At 41.5% G+C, this 21,008-nt stretch overlaps 1 long non-coding RNA gene across 3 annotated transcripts; it reads right to left on the bottom strand.

The window, feature by feature from the left end:
- Positions 1–286: 286 nt before the first annotated feature.
- Positions 287–20,940, bottom strand: LOC140650483 (uncharacterized). 3 transcript variants are annotated; one of them, XR_012042008.1, is made up of 7 exons: positions 20,772–20,940; positions 17,657–18,275; positions 10,930–10,989; positions 7,037–7,137; positions 5,524–5,601; positions 1,772–2,001; positions 287–1,021 (listed from the first exon to the last, which is right to left on the bottom strand). It is a non-coding gene; the product is annotated as an uncharacterized lncRNA (long non-coding RNA). The 3 variants fall into 3 exon arrangements; XR_012042006.1 differs by lacking the exons at positions 287–1,021; positions 1,772–2,001 and adding an exon at positions 4,370–4,880; XR_012042007.1 differs by lacking the exons at positions 287–1,021; positions 1,772–2,001; positions 10,930–10,989 and adding an exon at positions 4,370–4,880.
- Positions 20,941–21,008: the final 68 nt, after the last annotated feature.

Genomic DNA, 21,008 nt, shown 5'->3' with positions numbered 1-21,008 from the left:
TTCTTTGCCTGTTTCAGTGCACAGTATAGACACTGCTCATCTCATGGAAAAAAGAAACACTGGAAAAGGATAAATAGCATTGCACAAGATTGTAATGACAGCCATTCAGGTCATCAGTATACTTGGAATCTCAACATTCTCTGCACAGACCTCTGTAATTGGATTCAACAGAATAAGTGTCTGACATTTTTCCAGCTTCTATTTGGATAAGCCCAAAATGAAGATGAGATGCTCCTGTATTTTTTGGCACCAAATAAGTACCAAACTTTGGAACACTGAGGTGTATTCTTCCTCCTCACAGCTGGGCTAGAAACTCAAAAGGTGGGGAATGGGGAGATTAAGAGCACAGAAGAGATGATAGACAAACTTTAAAGAAAGACCATACACAAAATTACCAGTGTTATCCCAAACAGAAGCTTTCTAAAAAGAATATTTGCTAGAATTTTGTATTGTGGACAAAACAAAATAGCTAGCATTGGGGAAAGAGACATATGGCTTTTAAAACTGTAGCCCGAATGATTACACTTGGCAAAATTATAAGGCATGTTATAATGAGAAACAATAGTTGACCTTAAGATTACTAGATCTGTCTGAAATATTTTTGTGTGTGTGCATGCATGCATATGTGTATGTATCTATGTATGTGTGTGTTTAAGGAGGAGACTTTAAAAATTTGTATAATATTCTGAAAGACAAACATTTCAGATGTTTATGAAGAGACTGTGATTTTTAACCATCACAATGACTCTTAACTTCAGAGAAGCTGTGGGTGCCCCATCACTGGAAGTGTTCGAGGTCAGGTTGGACAGGGCTTTGAGCAACTTGATCAAGTGAAAGATGTCCCTGCCCATGGCAGTGGGGTTGGACTAGATGATCTTTGAAGGTGTCTTCCAACCCAAACCATTCTATGATTGTATGGAGCTGTGATCCTCAAACTATAGGTCAAGACTCAAGCAAGTCATGAAGATGGTAGAAGACAGAAATCAGCAGCAGTTCAATTTCCCGTGAGCTATCCAGAAGCCTGTGGGAAAGTGAGAAAAGACTGAAATTACTGACAGCAAGTGTTTATGTTAGCCAGGGAACTGCCTTTCATTACTGGCAATAGTTCAGGGAAATGAACATAAACACTTGCTGCCAGTTATTATTCCCAGTTTCCAAAACCTTGTTCTGGAGGAGCCAAGCTGCTAGCATGGATATACCTTCTGGGTTGTACAAAGGAAAGAGCTTGCAATGAATTTGACCACTGATGGAATAGGTAAACATTTAGCTATACTAAGATCCAAATACTGTCCACATACTAGACACATCGGAAACTCACATTTCTTTCAAGTTCCCAAATTCTCTTAAATAAGACTTAAAAAGAATTATGTCTGATGAAACGCTCTTAAATTGTTGTCATATATGTTGCTACATCTATTGACATGCCAAGAAAATGAAATCAAAACTCAAAACATTTTGATGAAGTGTCCAAAAAAAACCACTAACAAAGAGTGCAAATTCTATTTACATTTCAAATTCACTATAGAGCCTGAAGAATCTCACTTATCTATTCCAGCCATTTTCTTGTGGCAGTAGGTGATGAAAGATAATTTTTTCAGCATTTCTCCAACTAAATTGCTGGCTTAGCAACATTTATCATTTTTAATATTTGCATTTAAAGCAGCATTCAAAATTTCTTCTTTTATTTTTCTAACTTTGGCACATTCATTTTTCAGAGGTCAGCTAAGTACCTCTTGTTAGTGAAATACTTGTAGAAGAATGTTTTTCTTACCTTAGGTCTTATGCATCCATGTAACATCTTCACCAAAGACTTTGTTATTTTGAAGTTGATTTGTTTCATCATATTGTCTAGAATATTGTCTTTGTTTCATCATATTGTCTAGAAACTTTTCAGGACAGTTAACTGACTTCCTTAATGAGGATCATTTTAACAATATGGGTGTATATCCTTTTTATTTCCAAGTAAATGCTTCTTAAATATGCATCTTGATATAGCACAGTCTAAAAATAATAAGAATGTATTGTTTCTATATGTTTAAACGTCAGAAAAAGTGACATTTTTCCTATGAGAGTTTTGGAAAGAAGTACAAAATTATACTGTACATGCTGCTTGGATCTTGAATTTAAACTTGAAATGGAAATTAGTTGACAAATTCATCATCATTTGTGAGCTCATTTTACTTTGAACCTTTGAATTAAATAATTTTTTTGTGCTCCACTGAGAGTCTTAAAAGAATTCAATACCAATCTGGAACTAGGTTAACTGGTATCAACTAAAAGATACTGAAATATAATATGGAATTTTAAAACAAAAGTCATTGATTCAATTTATAACTTGCACCCTTTGCAAGAGCTCTGAATTCCAATTAAAAATTAGGACTTTGTATGACAGTGCAAAAAGAATGTTAACTATCCAAAAGGCATTGTCATGACTTTAGCAGTGATTATATGTAATATATATGTAATATAGTTGATATTTTACCAAAACAAAAAAAGTGCCTAAAGTTATCCAGCTATGTAACTGGTCTTCTTATAGTTTATTATAATTAACTATAAGAAGACCAGTTACATAGCTGGATAACAATTTTCCATCCAAGTAAGTGGAATCTGTGAGTTTCAGCTACTAGTTTCAGGTTATTTACTTAGGTGCATAAATAAATAATATGACCTGAAAGATGGGGACTTATATGCATGTCCTTTTTGGGGAATTTTTATTGTACCCCTTAAGGCAGATTAAACACATGTTTGTGCTTAAATATAAAGAGGTTTAATGAACAATGCATTGGACAGAGTCCTACTGCCATAAGGGTTCTACAAGGAGTCTGCAAAGATGTGGCATGAGCCGATTCCTTGTATACACTTACACCTGCACGAATCATGTGAGTGTCAGTATCAGGCACCTTAGCCTGGCATTCAGTTCATCCCCCAGTGCCAGTTCTGCTGACCAAAGGTGGCCCCTGAGCACTCAAAATCCAAATTGCTACAAGAAAATACTGCAGGGTTTCTTATCACCAAGGGAAATGTCACTCCCCTACATTGAGTCTTTTTGTCTCTGGCATTCCTGCTTCCAATCAGTTTAACCTGTTCTGCAGTTAGGCCTTCTTGCCCTCCATGTCAGACCATTCCTTGGTCACAAATTACTATCGCTGAGCAGTTACAATTTGAATTTCCCCTTCATCTTTAAGTGTTACATTGTATTGATCCCGTGGAAGGTAGTAAGAAAGTTATTAAGGTAAGTGATTCATGTTTATATAGCATATGCCAAAGGTCTGCCAGCCTGATTTTAAATGGTATTCTCCATTTAATGCGATGCTGTGTGTGCAAACACATCTTTCCAATTTTCCTGTCTTATGACTGCCCACTCGACAACACACATCTACAGTGACCTTTCTCTTCCTTTCTCAAGACAGATCCACAGCACTCACTGAAGCATCAATTGGAACTGGATCTTACCCATAACTTTTATACGGAAGACACAGTACATAATGTATACTCATCTTTTCAAATAAGTTGTCTGATTCAATGCCATTCTATCTGCTGGAGCTGTTTTACCTTTCTGTCTTCCACTGTTTCAGGAAACCAATATGTGTCAGGTTTTTTGTATTTGGCTTGTAGGCACCTTTTTATCATTTGCTCCTCTACTTCTCTTGATATTTGTTTGAGGGGAAAAAAGGCTAGAAGGCTAGGCATTAACATTCAAAATGTTATTTTGCCTGCTTCAAGCCAGGAACTTGAAGCTGTCTCTTTCACATCCCAGGTTCATATCCTGACCACAAGACTATAATAAAATATTGCAAAAATAGAAAGTTCTGGGATAGATCTCCTGACTTTTCCTACTGGAGTTGTTCCATTTATATAAATTAATAAAAAAATAGAGAATGAGAGAGAGAAAGAGAGAGAGAGAATAAATCCATAGTCTAGTAGCTGGGTGAGCACCTCAGCTATGGAACACTCGGGTTCATATGCTTCCTGTGCCAGAGTATCCCATATTTCATGGAAATGTCCTGTCACTGGATCACATATTCTTAGTATCTCAGTTTTATTTTCAGGAGACTTGAAGAAGGAAAGGGAAACTTTAAAATATATTTAGTTTATCCTGATGTAGTATAGGAATATTATGGAAATTCTGAAGATATTTCCCACCAAACTCTATACACAGTGTCTGGGAATACTTTTCAAGACGTATTTATTAAAGTTCCTGTTTTTATTTAAGCACTGAAAATGATAGTCTTGAAAGGAATTGTGTTTAGATCATTTTTCAAACTGTGTTCCTCTGTGGAACTAAGAAGTGGGAACATTACACTGAAGTGGGACTTGAAATGCTGTACATTGAGAACTGACATCTGGCACAGAATTAGCCTTTTATTTGGAAAGCTCACAGCAAGGAACCTCACCCACTGAGCCAAACTGCCTTGTGAATGTGTCACTGAAATTGGGAATAAACCTCTTAACACCAATGTAGCATTAAGAAGCAGGCATTCTCTTTATTGCAGCACTGGATGCACCGGGGATCCTTCCGCCTAACGTGCATACCAGTTTACACAGATCCAGGTTCATTTATACAGTATATCTTTCCATATGCATAGGTTTTCACATTACTAGGTGGGACCATGTTAATTAGTAGCTTACATAATGATGATTCAGCATAACTCATGCTCAGTTTTTCACGTGGGGGTCCTCTAGTGGTCACTGGTGGTCGTAGACCCCCAAACCATGCTTTTCAGGTCATGAATTCAGGGTCATTCTTCCTTTTAAGGCTTAATTTTCTCCATTGTTAAATATCACATGCTAGAAGATCCAGTTTCACCAGGATATTCTTGGATTTTTCTTTTGTTCCTTCTTGGTTGATCCTTTGAACTTTATTCTTTACATGTTCCTCACTTATTTTCCAACAAATGAAATAATGAAGTGAATGAAGTAAGAGGAGATGTAAAAGAGACATTCCTAAATAAGCTGCATTCCAACTAGGTTTCTATGTGGCTTGAGAAAGTAAGCTCTAGTATTACAGAAGCAGCTACACCAATAAAGTTAACCTATTACTATATCCATCTTTATTCTATTAAACCACTAAGAAACATAGTATCTCTAGAGCTAGCTAAAGTCTTGTAGCTAACAGGCCTTCTCTTAATCGAAAAGGTTCTATAATATGCTATACTTTCAGAATGCAACATAGATTTTGTTTAGTTTTCTTATTTGTAAATCCATGGTATTCTAAGACAATTGGTAAATTCTTTGCCATATAGTATAATTACATTATAAATATTTAATAATATACAGTATTATTAAATATTATAATATATTGATATATATTCATAATATAAATATGACATTTTTAGAAGCAATAAGGATGTAGGAGTCCTACTTGGACACAAGCTGAATACATGAGAATTCTCATTGCTATTTTCCATTATAAAATAAACACTGAAAAAATGCTATATTTGAAAAAAAAACAGCCCTTTGCATTTGTCATTGCCTTAATGAAACTATAAATAGCATTCATTTTGATTGAACTTTTGTACTCACTAAGATCAAAGCTATAGATTCCAGGAAGACATTCTTCAGCATCATGCATTGAAGATCCTCTGAATAAATATAACTTTCCTAATGTAAAGCAAAGATTGAATGATTGGTTCATAAAACAGTTCTTGAATTAATAAACAGAAATTCTATAAAATCCAGCATGTTTTTAGATTTATCCTTTATAGCAAATCATATTTGTAAAGCATTTCTTGAATTCAGGCATAATAAAGTTCATCTGCAATCTGATTAAAAACTTTACCCTAACATTGCTTGCATCTAAACATTCCATTTTATTCTTCAGTATATTAAAAAGGTCTCAAATAATTGCACAGACTACAAAAGTATTACAGAAAAAGCTGTCCTTTGATTCTGAGAATTAAAAAACATACTCTCAGCTTGTCTTTGAATAACTGAAAAAAATTGTTGAATTGCCCTTATGACACATCTTAAAACAGTGTAAAGACCCTATCCTGCCTCACAACAGCTGTCAGTTCACAAATATTCCTCAAGCTTTGCACATTCCTACTTGTCCATGACAGTGTTTGTACAAGGGGGACAAAGAATTCGGAAGATTGGCAAGGAGACAGGAGTGTGTTGACCGATTCATCCCATTGCTTAGCACCAACTGAACTTTAGCTGAACATCCTCAAAGTAAATTTCCTCAGTGTTCTTGAACCATGGCCAGATATGTAACAAGCTCGTGCTTATCAGGCCTGGACACCTGCTAAGGCAGATATATATTGTTATGAAAATTCCCTTCCCTAAACTATTATATCAATCGGTCTTTGTACTATGAAAGTGTATTAACTTTGTTAATATATATTAGTTTACATTACACACTGCAATGTAATGAGGCAGTGGAATTTTACTGGAAACTTTGGTATTGTTCATGCTTAAGTAAAACAAACTAAAGGACACCAGCTCATCACAAGGACCAGAAGGACAGTCTGGCCCTGGAAATAAGGGCTTTGATTCTCAGAATCTTAGAGCTGTCCATGAAGGATAAAGGATACCCCTGGACAATCAAGATAACTCCAGCATCCTAGCCCCTCTAACACGTCTTTGAAACCCTCCCAGCAAGAGGGTTTGCAAGAGGGTTTCCCTATAGCAAGACTGACTCCAGGGATGTCTGGATCAATAGACAAGCAGCAAGAATGCTGCAGAACTATAGTTGCTTTGCAAAGTTTTACTATGATTAGTAATCGGTAGTGTGGGTGTTAGTGATTAGTCAAATCATGTTGTACCTGAATGCTTGAAGGGTGTAAGAACCCTGTGTAAAACGACATTTGGGATGCTCCAATTTGGCTGGAACACCTCATGTGCATGAATAAATATTTACACTTGTACTTCTACACTTTGCATCCTAGCATCTCTCCTCAGTGGGCATGGGCCAGTTGCGAATTTTCATAACAGTATCTTGTTGACTACAGCCAGCCACATAGCTATATCATGTATAGTTAATAGTGGGCATGCTCGACCACCCCACCCCCCCCCAGAAAAATCCTTTGCAACTGACCCCTCGCTGAAATCTCGACCATGGACAGATGCTCTGCTGTGCCTGGTGATCCCCCGCTGCTTCCCTGCAAGGTCCCGGGGCTTCCCCTTGCTGGAAGGATCCTGAGTATAAGCAATAAATGCAATTGTATACTCGCACTTAGCCTACATCTGTGTCTTCTTGAAAGCAGATCTGTGAACCCGGTTCCTGTTTCGCCTAACAGTTTGTAAGGAAATACATTTTATTTTCAAGTTTGTAAAAAAGCACTACAAAAATTAGAAAGCATGTCTTAGTCAAGGCAAGTAGAAGGTAGTGCCTCTTAAACCCAAAATGGAAATACATTAATGTCTTCAAGGAAAATGAATCTGTAGATTAAAAACTTGGAAAGCAAAGCTACACTGATGTAATCCTTTTATGTGCAATTCATCACTGCTGCTAAAAGGGAACCATGTGATTCTTCCTTCAATTTGCCTAATATGGAGTTTTGTATTCTACCTATAATTCCCTAGTTTTGGAGGGTTTTTTGTTTTGTTTTAATTTTTGCATTGATTTACACAATTTTCATTTTTCCACAGATACCAATATGAATGTTTTACATCATCTTCCTGACACCAAGATTTCATCTTCAGTACTTTGGAGTGCTTGATATATTTAAGTACAAATTATTTACAGGGATTTTTGCGAAGCTTTTCTTGCTAAAGAAGTTTGTGTTGCACTTCTATGTATGTATTGCACATATCTAATTGTGCTATATTTTTTCCTGATTAAACATTGTGGATTTTCATATAGTTATATAGTTTAAAGGATTCATACGCCATTTTAGTATACTGATCCATTGTCTTGCTTTTGAAAAAGCTAGATATAATATCTGTTATATTCTTCTGTCTAAAGCATATCTCTCTCAAATAATGATGCACTACTAGAAAGAGAGAGAGAGAGAGAGAGAGCAAAAATCCAGACAGTTACTTTATTTGACAACAGAAAGTTTAATATCTGTGAGTCATCTCACAAGTCTTTTCTATATTCAATACTGATGTCTATGCAGGAAGTGGAAATCTTAAAAAAAGTTTACTCCTATAGACCAAATGGGACACTGATATGCATGTTACAAAGATTATAAATATGTGCCTCAAAAATGGATGATTTCAAAATATAGTAATGATGTCAGCTGTTTTCTGGACAGTCCTTCCACATGTCTCTCACGGTTAAGGACTCCCTGCCATGCAACTGTTTGGTTCTTATGTTTTTGGTTTGTTTGCTGGCTGCACCACATGAAACCAATTCCAAGCAACAAAATAAAATATTTTTGAAAGGATAAAACAATCACAAGCTTTATGTACTTACTACAATCCTTCTATCTACAAGAATACATATTATGATGACAAATATTTTTTTCCCAGAGGGGAGTGCTTAGAATCAAGGCTCCAAGCTTCTAGGCCTTATCTAACCACAAACTTGTAAAAACACTAAAATAGCTCTGTTTCTCACTCTCCTTATCTCTAAAAAGTAAGTAATACTAAGCAACTTTATAGGAACACTGCAAATTTTGGTTACCTAATACTCTAAAGAGTTTTAGGTTTCTTAGAACCAGCAAAATGTTCTGATATTTTTTTTTAAGATTAAAAATTCAAATTTTATTTAAGAATGTATTTTTCTCCAGTGCACTAATTGGCTCCATATGGGCAAAGCCTGTGCAAGAGGCAGTAAAGACAATGGCATAAATCAGGGGTAACGTTAAGGAACCTTACAAATTATATCAAAATCATTTAAAAAATGTGAACTTTTGCTGTGTGATGTTTTCTATGGTGTGTTTCCACTTAGCACTCAGATTGTTTACTGCACTTAAGCATATGCAGTTCTGTTGACATACATTTCCTGAGAAGCCTGACATGAAGAGCAGAGCTTTGTCTAGATTAGAGAAATTTGCACCAGCAAATACTCTGCTTCACCTCAGTGCAGCATGTTGCACTAGAGCATTGCACAATAATACATCAACATAATTATACAAGGACAAATATCTCTAATTAAGCATAGCTGGGAACCTCAAACTACATCATATTAATTTTCTTCCCTTGAAGCAGTGTTCTTCAATGGTTTTAATCAATAGACCACCTAACCTCTTTAGAACACACACACAACTGCATGCCTCTACTGTTAAGCAGCAGGCAAGGAAGACAAGCAAAGCTGTGTGCCATGTAGGTAAATAAAAAGTTATTGCTATATAAAATTGTGTTTCATTTCAAATTAGAAACAGATAAGTATAGAATATCAATAAAAGAACATAATAGAGGCTGGGATGCAATAAGATACTAGCAGCAATCATGAACTGGCTCCTAACTTTCCCTCATGGTACTTGCTATTTCTTGGATTGCAATATTTTATGGACTATCTTCTGCTGCCTTAGAAGCAACTTGCGACTCATAGACAATGGGCTAAATGACACTGCTGATGTACTAATGAGGTCTATGACCCTGTAATAAGGAAAACAAATGCAGTGCCTCTCATCTCACCTCACCCCACCACCTGCCCTCATCAGTGCAGAGTATTTGGCATCAGACAGTTTATTGATAAGAAATGCCATTTTGGAAGAATGCCATTAGCGGAGAGCAGGGAAAGCTCTAATGGGTGCCAGGCCAGCCCCACACACAGGTATGGGGGCCAGTTGCACAGCGTTTAGCTCTTGTGACCCTCCTGGTGAGCTAGGAAACTGACAAGGAATTACCCCAGTGCCCCACCCCTGAGGATATTAAGAGCTGTTTAGAGAAGCAAGGGGTAGGACAGGGCAGATGGCAATGAGATCTAAGTAGTAGCTGGTTATTGTTAACTTGCCTTTGACAACTGTGGGAGACCCTAGAAAGTGAGTGAAAGAAAACCAGGGAACTGCAAGCACAACTGGAAAGTCTGGAGACCTGTTTGCACATGGATAAACTGGAAGTCCAAGGTACAGGGGGACATGCCAGAAATCCAAGTACACACAGTTTAGAAAGGGCAGAGGGCCCACACTGGGCAACGGAGGCATAGGGGTCAGTCAGTTACCCCAGTGATTATCAGGATGGTGATAGCTGGGATTCCCCTGCCAAAGAGTGGACTGAAGTGTCCAAGGACAAAAATGGTAGGCAATTTTTGTGCGCCCTTTTGTTATTAACAAAGCTAAAGGACCTCCCAGGGTGACATACCATATGATATCAGTGTGAGACTATACTCAGACTGAGCTGCAGAATGTGGTAGACTTTTATCAGCAGATGCCCAGGGAGAGATTAGGACAGTGGTTACTGTGTGTGTGGGACCCAGGAGGGGATAGTGTACAACTGAGCCCCCAAAAAGTGATGCAATGATTAAAAGGATCTCGGGCAAATGGAAATGTGTTGTATGCTCTCTGAGAATGGTTGAAGGGCACAGTAAAGCTACAGTTTTTCCCATTTGATTGGAATGATAGAATGGTGACATGGAAGTATATAGATGAGGAGGGGGGGCAGTATTAGAGAGAATTGGCTATTCAACAGGGTACTTACAACCCTGCCTTCACTAGCCCCAACTCAAGAGGTATTCACCTCAGGAATGCAATCCAGACTGTTAGCTGGACCGCCTTTTTATCTTAAAGGGACCATCATATCGCTCCTGGGAGCTGTCCAGGGGAAAGCGGCCAGTGATGTAATTCTAGCTCTAGGGCAGTTAGGAGAATATCAGGTGCAAAGGGAAGAGAGGAGACGACTCTTTCTGGATAAACCACAAAAGAAAAAAGTTACCTGAAAGGAGATATTCGTAACTTTACTCCAGTCTGGAGTCCCAAAAGGCAAAATTGATGGGAAACCTACCTCCTATTTATGGGAAAACTATAAGCAATTGAAATGGAAAAATAGATCACAAAATGAAATTAGGACAATGGTTAGACCAATTACACACTCTGCTCCTACCTGCTTAGTGAAGAAAGGGAGAGTATGCCCAGACCAAGTAATTATCCCAGTCATGGATCACTGGAAAACACAAAACCCATATGGACTGATGTCGCGGTTTAGCCCCAGCCGGCAACTAAGCACCACGCAGCCGCTCGCTCACTCCCCCACAGTGGGATGGGGGAGAGAATCAGAAGAGTAAAAGGGAGAAAACTTGTGGGTTGAGATAAAGACAGTTTAATAAGTAGAGCAAAAGCTGCGCATGCAAGCAAAGCAAAGCAAGGAATTCATTCACTCCTTCCCATGGGCAGGCAGGTGTTCAGCCATCTCCAGGAAAGCAGGGCTCCATCACACGTAAGGGTTACTTGGGAAGACAAACACCATCACTCCTAATGTCCCCCCCCTTCCTTCTTCTTCCCCAGGTTTATACACTGAGCATGACGTCATGTGGTATGGAATAGCCCTTTGGTCAGTTTGGATCAACTATCCTGGCTGTGTCCCCTCCCAGTTCTTCTGCACCTGGCAGAGCATGGGAAGCTGAAAAGTCCTTGACTAGTGCAGCAACAACTAAAACATCCCTGTATTATCAACACTGTTTTCAGCACAAATCCAAAACATAGCCCCATACCAGCCACTATAAAGAAAATTAACTCTATCTCAGCTGAAACCAGGACAGTATCCACCCCTTATTCTATACCATTTATGTAATGCTCAGGTCTCACACTATCCAATACATTCTCATTACCCACTGTCACCCTTCCCATCCTTTGATATAATACCCACATATCATTCCCTTCGTCTATGGACCACCCCTGTGAAATGTCTGTAAAATGTCCATAAATGTCCACAAAATGTCCACTGAGTTCATTTAGTCCATGACTTTGGGCTCCATCTCTTATGGTGGTCACTCAGGACAGGAGAGGTGGTGTGTTTCTTGGAGTTATTGGGCACCAAAGCCAGCTCAGGTCAGGTCACTGCTGCACTTGCACTGCTTCTTGTAAGGCTTGTCCTCCATTTGTTCAGGTGGTTCCAGCTATAGTAATTCCCACAACATGCAACTCAAATCATGGGTTACAACAATTTAAAGGTCTATCCATTATAATCTCCACCCCTGGTCCCTTTGGACCAGACCATGGGGTTTAACATTGCAATGAACTCCTCCCCTTGCCCCTGCTCCAGCTTAGACTTATCCACAGACTGTAGTCCCTTCAGAAGTAAACTTGCTCCAATATGGCCTCATGCACAGCCACAGATGCTTCAAGGTGTACCTTATCCAGCGTGGACTTATCCTTGGGCCACAATCCCTTCAGAGGTATACCTGCTGTGGCACAGACATAACCATGGCCACAGACATTTCAAGATATACCTGCTCTGGCATGGGCTAATCCATGGGCACAGACGCTTCAGGGTGTCCTGCTCCCACGTGGACTCATCCACAGGTCACAGTCCCTTCGACTCGAGTTCACACTGGAGTTCCAGCCTGTCCAGCACAGCAGCACAGAAACAGCAGCAATGCCCTGGCCATCTGCCAGCCCAAGCACATGGCTATTGCTGTTATCAAAATGTTCCCAGGCACAGCAGAGTAAGATGATAAGCAGTACAGCAGCACGGCAAGCAGTGAAAGCAAAAAAACAGCCACTAACGAGCCCTAGACTCTAATATACAGTAAGGAAAGCAAGCACAGAAGCCTGCTGATTAATAGCTAAACAGCAATAACAGCTATAAATTCTATCATCTGGCACATTCCAATCAAATCTGTCATTATCTCGAACCCTTCATGCCCCACGTTGGGTGCCAAAAAGGACTGTCGTGGTTTAGCCCCAGCCAGCAACTAAGCACCACACAGCCACTCGCTCACTCCCCCACAGTGGGATGGGGGGGAGAATCAGAAGAGCAGAAGTGAGAAAACTCGTGGGTTCAGATAAAGACAGTTTAATAGGGAAGGCAAAAGCCGCGCATGCAAGCAAAGCAAAACAAGGAATTAATTAATTCACTCCTTCCCATGGGCAGGCAGGTGTTCAGCCATCTCCAGGAAAGCAGGGCTCCATCACGCGTAATGGTTACTTGGGAAGACAAATGCCATCACTCCGAATGTCCCCCCCTTCCTTCTTCTTCCCCAGGTTTATACACTGAGCATGACGTCATGTGGTATGGAATAGCCCTTTGGTCAGTTTGGATCAACTATCCTGGCTGTGTCCCCTCCCAGTTCTTCTGCACCTGGCAGAGCATGGGAAGCTGAAAAGTCCTTGACTAGTGCAGCAACAACTAAAACATCCCTGTATTATCAACACTGTTTTCAGCACAAATCCAAAACGTAGCCCCATACCAGCCACTATAAAGAAAATTAACTCTATCTCAGCTGAAACCAGGACAACTGACTAGATTTGGATCTCCCCTGCCCAGGGTGCGACGGGTGATTGAGGCCCCATGGGGAGATAATAGACCTTATATTCCCCTGACTGTGCATTGGAGCCATCATAATCAGCAGTGAGTGATGGCTCTAATGGACATAGGGGCTGAGGTCACTTTAATTCACAGAATCACAGAATCACAGAATTGTATAGATTGGAAAAGACCTTTAAGATCATCGAGTCCAACCGTAAACCTAACACTACCAAGACCACCACTATACCATGTCCCTAAGCACCTCATCCAAACGTCTTTTAAATACCTCCAGGGATGGTGACTCAAGCACTTCCCTGGGCAGCCTGTTCCAATGCTTGATAACCCTTTCAGTGAAGTAAAATTTCCTAATATCCAGTCTAAACCTCCCCTGGCGCAACTTGAGGGCATTTCCTCTCGTCCTATCACTAGTTACCTGGGAAAAGAGACCGACACCCACCTTGCTACAACCTCCTTTCAGGTAGTTGTAGAGAGCAATAAGGTCTCCCCTCAGCCTCCTTTTCTCCAGGCTAAACAACCCCCGTTCTCTCAGCCTCTCCTCATCAGACTTGTGCTCTAGACCCTTCACCAGCTTCGTTGGCCTTCTTTGGACACGCTCGAGCACATCAATGTCTTTCTTGTAGTGAGGGGCCCAAAACTGAACACAGTATTCGAGGCGCGGCCTCACTAGTGCCGAGAATTCACGGGGACCCATCCTGATATCTGAAAAATAGACTGATGAAAATTAATGCCTTTGGGCGAGGCCGAAGAACCTGCTCATGAAATCTCTCTGATACTACAATTGGATTCCTACCCACCTTTTATGGCAAAAGTGTGGGTAACTAGAGTACCTGAATATATTACTGGGCATGATCTGTTGACAGGTAAAACTTTCATGATGACGGGGTGCAAATATTCTTTTGCGGTTCATACTATTATTGTGAGAAAAGTGGTTATGGCTCCTGTTGTATTGGATCCTACCTCCAAACCAGTTGCATCCAAATAGTACAGGCTCCCCAAAGGCTATGCAGAGATCACCCAAACAGCTATTGGAGGTTGGGATTATTTGGAGAGCTCATTCCCCCTCCAGTAGCACCATTTGGCCAAAAACAAAGAAAAAAAAAAAAAAAAGCCTGATCGCTCCTGGAGAATGACAACTGACTATCGATTGTTAAATAAGGCTGACCCTCCACTTGCAGCCATAGTGCCTGACACTGTCACTCTCCTTGAGCAAATCAAATCTGAAGCTGGGCTATGGCACTCTGTTAGACTGAGCTAATGCTTCCTTTAGCATTCCGATGACTAATGAATCACAGGGCAATTTGCATTCTCATGGGAGGGTCAGCAGTATAACTTCACAGTTCTGCACCAGGTATATCTACACTGCCACATGGTTTTCCATGGGCTGGTAGCCCAGTATTTGGAAGACTGCAATATTTCCCTGCATTAGAAATTGTTCCACTGTGTGGATGATGTTCTGATCACTGGTCCCTGATGAGATCCTGATCCAAGGGGCAGGTACTACATTCTTAATTTTGGAACACTGCTGATATCCCTAAATATGTTCCACAGCATTTGATTTACAGAAAATAGTGAATTCTTTTTTTTTTTTTTTTAACAATGTGGATATTGATACCCTACCTGATAAGTCTCATGCCTGCACTAGCCCAAAGCAACATCTGTCAACAGCCTGTAAATTACAATGGAAATTCAAAGCCCCACTTGCCTGGCACATGATGTACTCTCTGGTGGGAACTGAAAGGCCATTGTTTCAGCGGACATGGAATGGTGAGCAGTGCCCAATGGCTGGTAGAAGCTCCAGGTCAAAGCTTACACCTGCATCGTGAAGATGATGGAGAACTGGGGATATGGACCTTACAGCAAGTAGAAGGTGATTATCATATTGCACTGGACAAATGACACCACAACTATATCAGTACCCCCTTAGGCACAGTCATTTATGATAGCATTAAACTACTCCTGCAATACTTGTAATCCCCTGAGTTATATTTGCAATTTGTGTACCAAACCCAGACAGGGGTATTTCCGATCCACACACAATTCAGAATGAAATTTAAAATTGCTGTTGCAGGGGAGTTATGAACATGATAAAATTGAAATATCCATGCTCCATCAAAATAAAAAAAATTATACAGATGACCAAAAATTTAGATAATGTTGCAAAGGTTAAGTAGTGGGATATCTTTAAGGGAAAAAGTCCCAATGCTAATGCTGTTATGATGATAGCACTGATTAATGATAGCAGTGATTGTTAATGTTAATAATAGCATTGATTAACATTTGATCACGCACCCTATCGTTCTGCTTTCAACTACTGTGTTGCTTAGTATTGTAATTACCCTGTATATTGGTATTATTTGTGTTGCTAAGCAGCTTGTTAATATGCACAATGAAATGGCCCTTCAATAGATAGCAGGCATGGCCATGATCAAGAATAAGGGGTGGAGTGTATTAGGAGCCTTGCAGAAGACTTTGTGTTTGAGGAGTTAGTGATCTTGAACAGGCCATGTCTGCTCTATTGAAACTTCTACTTAGGGCTTGAGAAGCCCATATGTTAGCATGAGTAGCCACTGTAAGGGAATCTGCTGAAATGCCCTGTGCCAGCCTGTGCTGCACACGGGTGGATGTTATGACAGAGGTAACATTCTGTACTGGTTTTGGCTGGGATAGTTAATTTTCTTCATAGAAGCTAGTATGGGGCTATGTTTTGGATTTGTGCTGAAAACAGTGTTGATAACACAGGGATGTTTTAGCTATTGCTGAGCAGTGCTTGCACAGCATCAAGGCCTTCTCTGTTTCTCACATTGCCCCACCAGTGAGTAGGCTGGGGGTACACAAGAAGTTGGGAGGGGACACAGCTGGGACAGCTGACCCCAACCAAACAAAGGGATAGTCTATACCATATGACATCATGCTCAGTATATAAAGCTGGGGAAGAAGAAGGAAGGGGGGGACGTTTGGAGTTAGGACGTTTTGTCTTCCCAAGTGACCATTATGCATGATGAAGCCCTGCTTTCCTGGAGATGGCTGAACACCTGCCTGCCAATGGGAAGTAGTGAAGGAATTCCTTGTTTTGCTGCAGTTGCGTGTGCAGCTTTTGCTTTCCCTATTAAACTGTCTTTATCTCAACCCCCGAGTTTTCTCACTTTTACCCTTCTGATTCTCTCCCCAGTCCCATTGTGCGGGGAGAGAGCGAGTGGCTGTGTGGTGCTTAGCTGCCTACCAGGGTTAAACCATGACACATTCGAACCTGTCAGGAGAAGATATATGATTGTGTTTGTTGCACAAAATAAATGGCACCACAACATGAGAGGGAGGAGGAACTTCTCCACAGACAGGATCTCCACAATGTATCATGGGAAAAATCCATCTGGGGTACGATGCTGCTCGCTAGCATAGATAGATACACACTATATATATTCCTCTTTTTATTCTATCTTATTAAACAGTTATTTTATTAAGACATTTGTTGTCGTGTCTTTCTAACTGAGATCCAGAAAGAAGCCTTGCACCATCTCTCTCCTCCCTGCCTCCCCGCCCAGTGCAGAACACACATTAAAAGTGCCACTCAATACACTGAAAAATACGTGTTGGGACATGTTTCTAAAGCAGTCCTGGACAAGCTGGAAACACCAGGAAATCAGGAGGGGTCAGGACTTGCTTATATTTACAGAAAAAGCCTTAAAAGAAAGAGATGTCACACCCCTGGAGGGAAGGTCCATGTTGCGTTAAGAGTTACTGTCGTGTTACAAATAGGAGTCTGAGGAGTGGCTGGGGGGGAACCCTCCCCTTGAGTCACAAGGTTCAGACAGGACCCCCTTGCTTTCTAAACTCCTTCTCAGAGAGGAGTCTAGGTGCGGCTAGGTCCAGTCTTAGTCTCAGACTTGGTCAACGGTTTATTTTCTAAGGACTGTGTGTATAGCCACTTATCAGAACCAGAGCCCTCTCAGGGCTTTCACTAAGGCGACAGCATTAATTTACAACGTTATAAGTCCGGTTGTGTCCAGCATACTGAACTTCACGATTACGGATTCACTAATAACGCGCTTACACCCCCAGTCTAGTCGTGTTACATGAACTATCACGGCCACACATAAAGAGTCTGGTCATGTTCAATGAGAACTACCACAGCTAGATTAATGAAGAGTGCAGTTTATTAGAGCAACAGACACACAGATTCTTTGGATTACCGGTGATAAATTCACTGTCTGCAAAGCACATGCAAATACCAAGAATATGAGTAACACTGCCGGCTACAAACGCGTTAAAAAGATAATAAAGCAACTCTATAGAGATTTCTAAGTTTCCCGGGGAGGCACTTGGTATAACCAAGTTCGACTCTTACCCAAAGGCGTCCCGATGGGGGGGGAAGAGAGGCTCAGCCCGTCGACTGATCCCAGAGGTCAGAGTGGTACACGATGGTGTCTTCCCTCACATTCTCTTTCTCTTAAGCCATTTTATACTATCTTTCACCTTTTGGGTGGAGCTTGAGTGACTAGTCATACATACCTTTGTTTAGGATTGGTGTAAAGTTTTCTCGCTTCGCTTTTAAAGGTATAAGCTAGGAAAATTCAGAGCGCAAGCTCAGTGAGGGGTGGTCGCACCTTGGAGGCAGGTAGCTTTTGGGATGGAGGTGTGTTTTGGTATTATAATGATGTTATAATGAGCAAAGTTCACCAAAAGGACAGCATTTTGTCAAAAACGTGGCAGGCTGTTGGCCCAGGGTAGTAAATATACAGCTTATCAGTTCCATGACACCTTCAAGTTCCCATATAATTGCAGAGCCTGGCCGCGGCATCTCCACACTGCTCCACCCTCCGAGCAGTACCTCTTAGAGTCAGCACACCAAGTTCCCCTGGCGTTACCGACATCTAAGGTTGCAGGCCTAGGGAACTTCCATGGAATGGATTCCTTGCATGTCAGCCGCATTCCACCTGGGAAGCTTCTTCAAAGCTGTGCCTTACCTAAAAGTGTGAATATAAGTTCTAATTTCGAAGTCACCTCAGCAATTATCCCACAGTCCATCACAACCTTTTAAAAGAAAAAGGAAGGGGGGCACCAGACAACAGTATTGTTTTCCCACAAGTGTGGGGTCGTTTACCCAGTGTGCAAGACACCAATATACACATAGAGTAGAGGTATTTTATTGCATGTTTGTGCAAAGATGGGTGCTAGGTGGTTATTCCACAAACCTAGCACACTATACTAAAGAACTACTGCATATTTGCCTTTGACATGGTTTCCCACAGCATTCTCCTGGAGAAACTGGATGCTCATGGCTTGGACGGGTGTACTCTTCGTTGGGTAAAGAACTGGCTGGATGGCCAAGCCCAGAGAGTGGTGGTGAATGGAGTTTACTCCAGTTGGCGGCCGGTCACAAGTGGTGTTCCCCAGGGCTCTGTGCTGGGGCCAGTCGTGTTTAATATCTTTATCAATGATCTGGACGAAGGGATCGAGTGCACCCTCAGTAAGTTTGCAGACGACACCAAGTTGGGCAGGAGTGTTGATCTGCTTGAGGGTAGGAAGGCTCTACAGAGGGACCTGGACAGGCTGGATTGATGGGCTGGGGCCAACTGTATGAGGTTCAACAAGGCTAAGTGCAAGGTCCTGCACTTGGGCCACAACCCCATGCAACACTACAGGCTTGGGGAAGAGTGGCTGGAAAGCTGCCCAGCAGAGAAGGACCTGGGGGTGTTGGTTGACAGCCGGCTGAATATGAGCCAGCAGTGTGCCCAGGTGGCCAAGAAAGCCAATGGCATCCTGGCTTGTATCAGGAATAGTGTGGCCAGCAGGACTAGGGAAGTGATCATCCCCCTGTACTCGGCACTGGTGAGGCCGCACCTTGAATACTGTGTTCCATTTTGGGCCCCTCACTACAAGAGAGACATTGAGGTGCTGGAGCGTGTCCAGAGAAGGGCAATGAAGCTGGTGAAGGGTCTAGAGCACAAGTCTGATGAGGAGCAGCTGAGGGAACTGGGGTTGTTTAGCCTGGAGAAAAGGAGGCTGAGGGGAGACCTTAATTGCTCTCTACAACTACCTGAAAGGAGGTTGTAGAGAGGTGGGGGTCGATCTCTTCTCCCAAGTAACTAGTGATAGGATGAGAAGAAATGCCCTCAAGTTGCGCCAGGGGAGGTTTAGACTGGATATTAGGAAATTTTACTTCACTGAAAGGGTTGTCAAGCATTGGAACAGGCTTCCCAGGGAAGTGGTTGAGTCACCATCCCTGGAAGTATTTAAAAGACGTTTGGATGAGGTGCTTAGGGACATGGTATAGTGGTGGTCTTGGTAGTGTTAGGTTTACGGTTGGACTCGATGATCTTAAAGGTCTTTTCCAACCTATACGATTCTGTGATTCTGTGATTTATCTTGTTACATGATTAGTAAAAAAACGCCCAAATTTATGTTTATTGATTAGTAATTACTACTCCATTTATCATTGGTTAGTTCTATGTAAATTAGCACACATGCTCCTTGCAGGCGTGGGGGGGGCAAGTCTTTTCAGTCTTGTATTGAGTCGGTGGTCGCGATCTCCCCCTGCCACCTTTACCTTTTCCCTAGTTACTGCAGATTTTTTTCTGACTTCATGTTTCTTCAGCACTCCCCCAGTCTTTGGCGCCTTCTAGGGCAGTATGTTCCCCCTTCTATCAGTCTTTTAGTTCCTCTTCAAGGGCACAGTCTTTAGCAAGGCATGCACTGTTTATACAAAAAGTATCTTGTTTCACAAGGCCTTTATGGCCTTTTTATGGCCCTTACATCATTATGACCAGGACAAGAAGAAGAAGAAGCCAGGCCGAATGGTGCAAAAGAAACAGAAAACCAGAGAAAGAGGGCCCATTCTACAGCTAGAAAAGGAAATATATTTTAAAAGGGATGGCTTTCGTTTATGGCTGCTCAGAAGAATGTAACATGGAGGAGCGGCTGAGGGAACCGGGGTTGCTTAGTCTGGAGAAGCGGAGGCTGAGGGGAGACCTTATTGCTCTCTACAGCTACCTGAAAGGAGGTTGTAGTGAGGTGGGTGTTGGTCTCTTCTCCCAAGTAACTAGCAATAGGATGAGAGGAAATGGCCTCAAGTTGTGTCAGGAGAGGTTTAGATTGGATATTAGGAAAAATTTCTTCACTGAAAGGGTTGTCAAGCATTGGAACAGGCTGCCCAGAGAGGTGGTGGAGTCACCATCCCTGGAGGAGTTCAAAAAGCATGTAGACGTGGCACTTCAGGACATGGTTTAGTAGGCATGGAGGTGTTGGGTTGATGGTTGGACTAGATTATTTTAAAGGTCTTTTCCAACCTTAATGATTCTATGTTGTTATACTCTACCACGTTTATGATTGGATAATTAGAAATATGCATTAGTAGGTAATTGGATGATTCATATCATACCCTTGTAGCATAAGGTATAAAACCCCTAAAGAAAAATCCCTTGGGTGTGCCCAGTTTGGATCTCATGCACATGAATATTTACCTTTGTAATTCTATACTTTGCGTCCTAGCCTCTCCCCTCAGTCGGCACGGGCCGAATTTGTAACACAGGATATCCATAGCTGATTTTTCTTTCCTATGATGGCGAGGGGGCAGCGGAGAGCCGCTTATGACGGCCGACGGAGCGCCGGGAGATGGCAGTGAAGGAGAAGCAGCAGCAGCTACGGGCGCGACTGCGCGCTAGCAAGTAGCGGTGGACTGGGTGGAGGATTGCTTCCTG

This window comes from Ciconia boyciana, chromosome 4 (assembly GCF_034638445.1).
Source record: "Ciconia boyciana chromosome 4, ASM3463844v1, whole genome shotgun sequence".
NCBI lineage: Eukaryota > Metazoa > Chordata > Aves > Ciconiiformes > Ciconiidae > Ciconia > Ciconia boyciana.
This window is presented reverse-complemented; position numbering and strand designations above follow the sequence as displayed.